Here is a 9,053-nt window from a genome sequence, read left to right as displayed (position 1 = left end):
AAAAAGAAAAGAAAAAAAAAAGAAAAGAAAAAGCATTTGGGCTTTCTTTGTTTAATATTTTTTTATTTCAAAAGATTTTTTGTTTTATTTTATTTATCTGGATATTTTGACTATATGTATGTCTGTACACCACATGCATGGTTGTAAGTTGCCATGTGGGTACTGGGAATTGAACCAGCATCCTCTGGAAGACCAGCATGTTCTCTTAACTACTGAACTGTCTCTTCCCCTCTGTTTGGAGTGTCTGAAAAAAGATCTACAGCAGATACCCACGAGGCATATACCTATGAGTGCTGATTTTGAAGATCAACTTGGGTTACACAGTAAGACTCAGTAAAAAATAATAATAATAAAAGATAAAGAAAAAGGGAGGAAAGAAAAGAAAAATGAGTTTGTTTTACTTGTCTTACTCAATTCTTGGCTATTTTGTTTGTTGATTTGAACTTTAGATACAGTAGATTAAGTTAAAGAACAAATATTTAAACACATCCTGACATTTAATACTTCTCGAAATTCCAATATTTGAAAGTTATCTGCTTCTTATCTCGAGTAACATCCTGCAGGCTTCTCAGGAAATCTCATTTCTTGTCCACAGATATCAGGATCCCATAGGCATATGGCTTCCATTTGCCACTCTCCTTTGGAGTCTTCTGCATTCTGTTTAGTAACGTGTTACTAATGCATTAGAAAAGACGAATAGCAAGTATTATGTGGCAGAATTTTACACTGGAAGAACTGTGAGCGGTCCCTTAGTCTATGATTCCCGATCAGACCTGGAATCCCTTGTAAGCCTTGGCCAGTAGCCTTCTGGTGTGTTATGGAAGTCCTCGGATGCTGGAGGCCTAACTGCATGGAAATCATGTTCGTTCTTTAAAGGCCCTTATCTTTAAATCCATCACAGATGATTTTGTTACGTGTGCACTGTTACTGAGCTCATCAAAAAATGTTCAAAATTTTTCTTTGAAGAAATGGAAGCTCTACTTGTCATTTGCAGTTTTGGACACCGAGTGTGTGCTGAGTGTCATCTGCATAGAGCAGTGGCTGAGAGATAAGGTTACCAGCCCAGGAAGTGTTTACTGTCTAGCTGGGATGCATCGTCTACCCGTATTTCCCTCCTAGTTAAACACATACGCGGTCAGGAAGCAGTTGACATCAGCTCAGGCTCAGGAGTCTGTAGGGATTAGTTGTAGATCTCTAGAAACTATTGGAAATCCTCAAGAGAAGACTGGGCTGTCCTATGAAGCTGTGCTGGTGAGTGTCCTCAGTCAGCACTGTTTGGACATTGAAGAAATGTAAACTTACGTCATCCCTAAAGCTGGGCGGAACAGGATAGGGCCATGTAAATAGAGATAAAAATGAGAGTGTCCCAGCAGACTTTTATAAATGTCTGAGTATGCTGTATGTGTGTATACATGTACACACATACGCAGTGTACTATGCACCTGTGTACACTCGTTTGTTATTCAAACACACACGTACAGTAACATGAAGGTGGAAAGATACTGTATCCATTGCTTTTCTCATTGTTATGAGTGAATGCCTGTCCAGCAGCAATTTAAGGGAGAAAAGATTTATCCTGGCTGGTGGCTTATGGGATGCAGTTCTTCTGGTGGGAAAGCCACAGCAGCAGCTTCTGGGGGGGGCGGGGAGAGGGGGGAGGGGGATAGTGTGCGCATGAGGCTGAGCCTCCTCCCCTCTTTACATCTTGGTGGAACAGGAGGCCCCGGACGTGAATGCCAGCACCCACCTGGCTTCCTATCTTTCCTTTTTCTTCAGTCTGGGCCCCCATCATGGTGCCCACCTTGTTCTGGGTGGGTCTTCTCCCCCTTGGTTAATGCTGCACACTTCTGGATGTCTGGATGATTCTAATCCCAGTCAATTTGATGAGGAAGATCAGCCATCACAAACACCCATCCTGCTTTCAAAATTATTATGTCTAGGTAATGGGTTGTAGATTCTTTTCTCTTTTGTTTGTCCATTCTTCATTATCCACGTTGGCAAGTGAAAGAACTACTTTAGGCAAAACAAAAAAACAAAGCAAGCAGAGAAGACCAAGTCGTGCAGAAAGTTCCGCTAGCTGCACATGCCTCAGCACTTTGTTCCTCCCAGCCAACCCCTCTCCCCACCTCTTTCTTTCAGAGCAAATAAGAGACTCTCAGCTCAAGTGCCAACTCCACTAGAAAGCTTTCCTGATGTCCCCGAGACCCTGCAACCCTCGCCCTTTCTTTGTGCACCTTCTGAGCAGTGGACACACATGTACAACGCCAACCCTACCTCTGTATTGTCTGTGTGCATGACTGCAGTACACACAGGCCTGGCCCTGGCTGGGTCTTTAGTTCTAAGCATGATGTCACATCCTCAAGCAAGAAGTCAGAAGGTGTGTGGTGCATGAAGAGCCTCACGTGGGTCATTGTCATAGCTTCCCGCAGGCTTCTCTTCTTCAGCTCCTTCCATACTCTCCTTCCTCCCCAACCTCTGCTGAAGCCCCTACAGCCCATCAAATACACCATGCCTTAGTCAGTCCAGGAGCTTTTACAGTATGAATCCAATTAATTTGTTCATGTATATATATAATATATATATGTATACATACATATATACACACACATATGTATGTACTTATATTATTATATTGTATATTATATATTTATTCATTATAGTATATAATATAGACACATATTATATATCATATATTATATTAAATATAAATATAATATTTATATGGTTATATAAATATAATATATGACAATTGTATATTATAAATATATAATCATACATTATATATTTTATATAAACAAAATATATGTTTATTATATATTTAATATAGAAATGCTAAATTATATATAGTATATAATTAATGTATATAAGTATATATTTCTATAGAAATTAAATGTTAAATATATATTTAAGATCATGTTTCCCACCCAGGGGATTTCTAAAAATTACTATAACTCATTCATATATTAGTTTCAAAATATATGCCTATCAAAATCTCTTTTCTCTGAGGCTTCCCCTGAAGCTTCGAAACTCTTATCTCTCCTACTCCCAGGGATACGAGTGTGTTTCTGCTTTTATGCAAGGATAAATTTCAGTGTGACACGAGTCATGCTTGCTAGCCTCTGTATTTGGCCATAGTGGCCACTTGATAAAGTGTGTTGGTTTGAAGTAATTTAGGAACTACATGGATGGGGAAAAAAAATGCTCTCCACATCCTTAGCCATGAGGGAAATACAGATCAAAACTATATTTCAGAATGGTTAACATTTAATTAATTAATTTTTAATAATACAAGCAAAAATGTTAGTGAGGCTTGGGGGTGGGGACGAACCCACTTACACTGCTGGTGGATCCAAACTAGTGCAGCCGCTGCAGAAATCAGATCTCATTAACATGAAGCAACCCTGCCTGGCTCAGTGGGAAGGGAAGGCGTGCCCGTGCATCAACAGAATAGTACAGTCGTGTGTTCAAACCTTTTCTTAAAATGCTATACCTATTTGATGAAAGTGGTGTTCTTTTAAATGTTGTACAATGTGGGTTCGACTCTTAGCACCACCTACCACCCATGGGACTTCAAGTAGGCTATAAAAGCTCAGTACACCTTGCAGCTAGAATGAGACCAGTAGTTTCCTGTAAACGTGTCATGGGATTTAGCAGTGTCACAAACAAGGAGTCCCAGCACTAACCTGGTACTTACTAACTAGATAATCAGTAATAGTCTATCTAGATGTCCCTGCAATTCCTGGGTTCAGAACATCACCCTATACGTCAAGGCTAAAGGATTTTGTCTTGATTTTTAACTCCCACCCTCAGGCAGATAAACAACTCACTCCACTATGTTATGATAAGATAGGATCACAAAGCTATTGGAACAAGGGCGAGTCAATTCCTAGAAGATGTGGTCTCTCCATTGAGTTTCAGAGATTAAGGAGGATTTCATCTGGACAGACTAGGCCAGACATTCCGGGGAGACATTCCATTTCTTTACATCAAAGAAAAGATAGGAGTGCTGAGAGCAGTGTGTGATTGGGCTGTGGCCCTTGGGTTTCTTTTTCTAGTAGCTTGCAAAGAATTGCTTTCTTCTTTCTTCTGGGTTTAGCAAACACAGCCTGGGGCGTGGGGCTGATAGGAAGTTCCTTCCGAGGCTGGAATGTGTGAGCCCCTCACAGACAAACTGCTGTCTCTCTGATGCGGGGACACCAGGCAGAGTTCACCCTTCAGTCATCTAACACGTCTGATTGCTGGTGGGAAGGGCAGATTTGCTAAGAGCCCAGCAAGGCAACTGGTGGGAAAGAATTCTTCTTAGAAACCTGGGCCAACCTTCCCGAAAACCTCAGGAAAATCCACAGTCGCCTGGCAGCTTGGCTGAGGAGATGGCCCAGCAGCTGAGGCAGAGCCAGCGAGCTGCCCAAACAGCTTTTCACCACAGAGTCCCTGTTTCTTTTGGATGCCAGCCATCTCCACAAGATGTAGTACCAGAAGCAGAGTCGCACAGACTGTAACACTTCACGAACTTCCAAACATAAGCCTTCGCCTCCATGGCTGGCAAGGAGGATGCGGAGGGAGGATGAATGCCTGACTCTGGGGAAATTCTAGACCCGTGTGTGTATATATTTATACATTTGGGGAAAAGCCATTCCAGCGATGTAACCATATCATCGCCGGTGTAATTGGGGGCTGAAACCTTTAACAGTGCTAATTAATGTTCCCTGCATTTTCTCCAGCCCCTTATTTCAATCAAGAAACCAAGCTTTGTGTTGCGCAGACGTCATACCAGAGCAATAGAGACCAGAGGCATGGGACAGAGGCTTGAAGGAGCAGTAGATTAGAAATGGGCTTCCAGAAACTGACTCTATGCTCACCAAGGATCACTGGGACCAGAATTAGACCCGAAGGGAATTCAGAAAGCCCAACCAGCTTGCTTAGGCAAACGAGTAACTAGGCAGTACTTAAAAACAACTCGGAACTCAACGAGACTCTCGGTGACTTAGTTACAGACAACTCCCGGTCAAGACAGAGTCCTTCAAATGACTGAGCTGGAATTTCCTCCTAGACAAATAAATCAGGGACTAAATGAGCATTCTTTGCCAGTAAAAGCAGCCCTTCCTCTCACGCCCATGTGGAGAGCTCGCGACTGCACTCGCCAGAGGAAACTGTAAGGAACCTTCCTGAGGTAGTTACCTGGCCGGACACTTGGGGCTCTCAAGACCCACCTCGTTGTCCTCATTGCTTCTAAATGACCAAGTTCAAGTCCCAAAGATGAGGAGCAAAGTAAGACCCATATGAAGGTGTAGGAGCTTCCAAAAAAGATATATGATTTTTCCAATCTCTACGGACAGAATTCTAGGGATTATGTTTGGGAATGGACACTAAGACTATGGAATGGGGGAGAGGCAGGGAGAGACTGGGAGGAGAGGTAGGAGAAAAACTGAGGTGGGGATGTAATATGTGGAAAAAATAAATTAAAAATATTGAAATTGGCCAGTTGGTGGTGTTACACGCCTTTAATCCCAGCACTTGGGAGGCAGAGGCAGGCATGGTCTACAGAGTGAGTTCCAAGACAGCCAGGGCTATACAAAGAAACCCTGTCTCGAAACAAAACAAAACAAAACAACAAAACAAAAACAAAAAAACAAAAAAAATATTGAAATTGAAGAAGACTTTAGGATGAAGTTAGATGAGGCCCAGTTTGTTGCTGTGGTCTGCAAAGCGGAGATTCTGGATTTAGTGCTGTGGCTTGGTGAGACAGGAAAGATGCTGGCTAGACGGTCTGCAAAGTCATGCACCAAGGCCTCCTGCACGCTAGGTAAGCATTGTACCCCTACACTCTAGCCCTTTCTGAAGCTTCTGTTCAGGAATCAACAAGGGTCTCATTGTGTTATCTAGAATGATCTTGGATTTACTCTATAGCCCAGGCAAGCCTTGAACTTGTAACCTCCCTGCAGGAAGAGGCTATACCGCATCCCTAGGGGTGCTGCAGAGAGCAGTAGTACCACTGTGGAAGATCAGACAGGTCTGTGATTCCTGCCACATCTTCAGCTTGCTTATTTAGCTGATGCAGAGAACAGACAGATCTTAGAGAATGACAGTGGATTATAATAGTCAGGTTAGGACTCCAAACTAGCTGATCTTCAAGATGTGGCTTCATTGCAAGGCAGCATGTGCCCGGATACCATTGCGGTATGCGACTCTTGATCCAGCAATGGTTTTTGTCTCAACCACTCAGTGAATGAAATAATCATATATTCATAAGAGAGGAGGAGGAAAAAGAGGAGGAGGCCCTCACCCCATCCCACATACAATTCAAGATGGGGGCAGAGATTTGTTTATTCTCATTTCATGTCTATAAGTGTTTTGCTTACATGTATACATGTATACATGTCTACCATATGAATAACTGGTGCCCATGGAAAATCAGATGAGAACACTACATCCTCTGGAACTAGAATTACAGATAAGTGAGTGCTAAGAGCTGAGCCTGGGTCTTCTGCAAGTGTAGTCAGTGCTCTTATCTTCTAGGCCATCGCTCCAGCTCCACAATTCAAGATGGATGATAATCAAAATTTAAATTGTAAGACTATAAAACTTGTAGAGAAAAATAGATGCTACCACCTTGGGTTATGTACACATTATTTGTTAGACATGACACCAAAATCATGACCTATAAATTTTAAAGTATAACACTGGTCTTTATCAAAATCAAGCTTTGTGGGGCTGGAGAGATGGCTCAGCGGTTAAGAGCACTGACTGCTCTTCCGAAGGTCATGAGTTCAAATCCCAACAACCACATGGTGGCTCATAACCATCTGTAATGAGATCTGATGCCCTCTTTTGTGTGTCTGAAGACAGCTACAATGTGCTTACATATAATAAATAAATCTTTTTTAAAAAAAAAATCAAGCTTTGCTACTCCAAAGGAACTATTAAGGAAATTAAAAGATGTATTCCACACTTCAAAAAAAGGATTCACTTTAAAGAAATCTTAAATGTTTGGGAAGAGAGATATGGTTAACTAGATTTAAACATTATACAACATATATGTATCAAAACAAATACAAGATTCCCCCATTGACATGTATAATTTTTATGTTTGATGGATTACTTAAACTCTGAGGAAAAAAAGTTAAAAGACAAGCCACAATGTAAGGGACGGGATTTGCAAAGCACATATTCTATAAAGGACTCATCAGAATTTTTACAGCATAATAAGGATGACCCAACAAAAAGGAACAAAAGGGCTAGAGAGATGGATGAGTCAGCAGGCAAGAGCATTTACTGAGATAAGCATAGTGACTCAGACTGTAGATCTCTGCCTGGGGAGACAGAGCAAGTGGATCTCTGTGAAGTCAAAGCCAACCTGGTCTACATGGAGAGAGTTCAAGGATTGAAACCCTAGAAATCCTATCAAGAAAGACAGATAGGAAGAAAGAAAAGAGAAAGGAGAGAGGGAGACAGGGAAGGAAGAAGGGAGGGAGGGAGACAGAGAGAGACAGAGAGAGACAAAGAGAGAGAGAGAGAAGAGAGAGAGAGGGAGAGAGAGAAAAAGGGAGGGAGAGAGAGAAAGAGAGAGAGAGAGAGAGAGGGAGAGAGAGAGAGAGAGAGAGAGAGAGAGAGAGTACATCTGTAGAGGTCCTGAATTTTATCCCCAACATCTAAGTGGAATATCTGAAACTCCAGTTACAGCGGATCTGGTGCCCTCTTTTGGCCCTCTAAGGGCACTGCATGTATGTGGTGCACATACAAATAAAAACAATTTTTAAAATTAAATTAAATTTAAAAAATAAAATTAAGGGAGGGATAAATCTAAACAAAACATACTTAAATATCTCAAAAAATGAATGAGAAATTGGTAAAAGAATAAATTATACCAGATCTTTAAAAAAAAAAACCTGAGTTTATCTTTTGGGGCCTGAGTTTTTAGCATTATATGCAGCTTTCTTCTATCAGCTTTAGGTTTCCAAAGAATAAATTATTCTTTCCATTATGAGAACTGAGGGGGAAATCAATTCTGAGAAAGCTCAGAGGCCTCTGTGATGTGCCTTTAAAACTGTAGTTTTGTGATTACTCTATTTGGCTCAGACATCCGATGAGCGAGTAAGAATCAACAGCAACTAGAATCTCGGGCCCCAAGAGCACTGGGTCCCGAGTTCTCTCTTCCTTCTAAGCCTGAAGCCACGTTGACCTGGATGAAAGATCACTGCACTTTTGTAGGCCACCCCTTCTCATTTTTAGCTGAGCCTCATTCCCCTGGATTAAATGAAGCTTGCAGCCAGCCTCACCTGGGGCCTATTCTGTAATCCTTCCATACGCAGAGCAGAGCTGCATATGGAAGGCACACATGTGGTGTGCGTGGCCCATTTGGACACACCACACATTTCTTTCTATTTTCCTGCGAGGAAGTTATACATGGTTCAAAAGAGTTTTCATTTATTTTCATAACATATAAACCAAGTGAAGGCATAGTCATGATTGCTTTCTAAATCTGTGAATCTCAACTTACTTGAGTTATCAATTACATTATCACTTCAGTTAAGATGGATGAAATCTGAGCCAAGCTATGTTCTGTTTGTATAAAGAAATTGAGAGCAGAACACGCACAGCTCTGAAAAGCACCAGGTACCAAATTCAGCCTCGGCAGAAATGTGGCTTTACCTCCCATGGAGGGGACAATTGAGATCTAACTTTCTGGCAAGCTACTTGGTATTTCTTTGATATCAATAATGATAAGTATTAATGTATTTTAGGCTTGATTTTCCATCCTTTTTTTTTTTTTTTTACCTTTTTTTGTTTTTGTTTTTCTAAGTTAGAGGTCACCCAGTTTTTCCCCCAGTGAGGAGAGGACCTGATACTGAGTTCCAAAGTATTTGGTCAAAATATCTCTGAGATTCTGGGTAGATGAGATATTATCTTCCAGCAGAAAGTTTCAAGACCCAAGAGAGCCATAGAATGGTGTAAACGCAGAGTAGGGGGCCATTCTCCTGACTCAGGCATCTTTTCTTTTCTTTCTTTTCTTTTCTTTTCTTTCTTTTCTTTTCTTTTCTTTTCTTTTCTTTCTT

At 41.3% G+C, this 9,053-nt stretch overlaps 1 long non-coding RNA gene across 1 annotated transcript in view; it reads left to right on the top strand.

The window, feature by feature from the left end:
* Nucleotides 1–5,165: 5,165 nt before the first annotated feature.
* Nucleotides 5,166–9,053, top strand: part of LOC116094290 — a 5,680-nt gene continuing 1,792 nt past the window's right edge. Inside the window, exon 1 of the long non-coding RNA XR_004120027.1 lies at nt 5,166–5,268. This is a non-coding gene — a long non-coding RNA (uncharacterized LOC116094290). The remainder of the gene's footprint in view (nt 5,269–9,053) is intronic.

Source organism: Mastomys coucha, unplaced genomic scaffold, assembly GCF_008632895.1.
Source record: "Mastomys coucha isolate ucsf_1 unplaced genomic scaffold, UCSF_Mcou_1 pScaffold16, whole genome shotgun sequence".
Lineage (NCBI taxonomy): Eukaryota > Metazoa > Chordata > Mammalia > Rodentia > Muridae > Mastomys > Mastomys coucha.
Note: the sequence above shows the minus strand (reverse complement) of the source record. Positions and strands in the feature narration are given on the sequence as shown.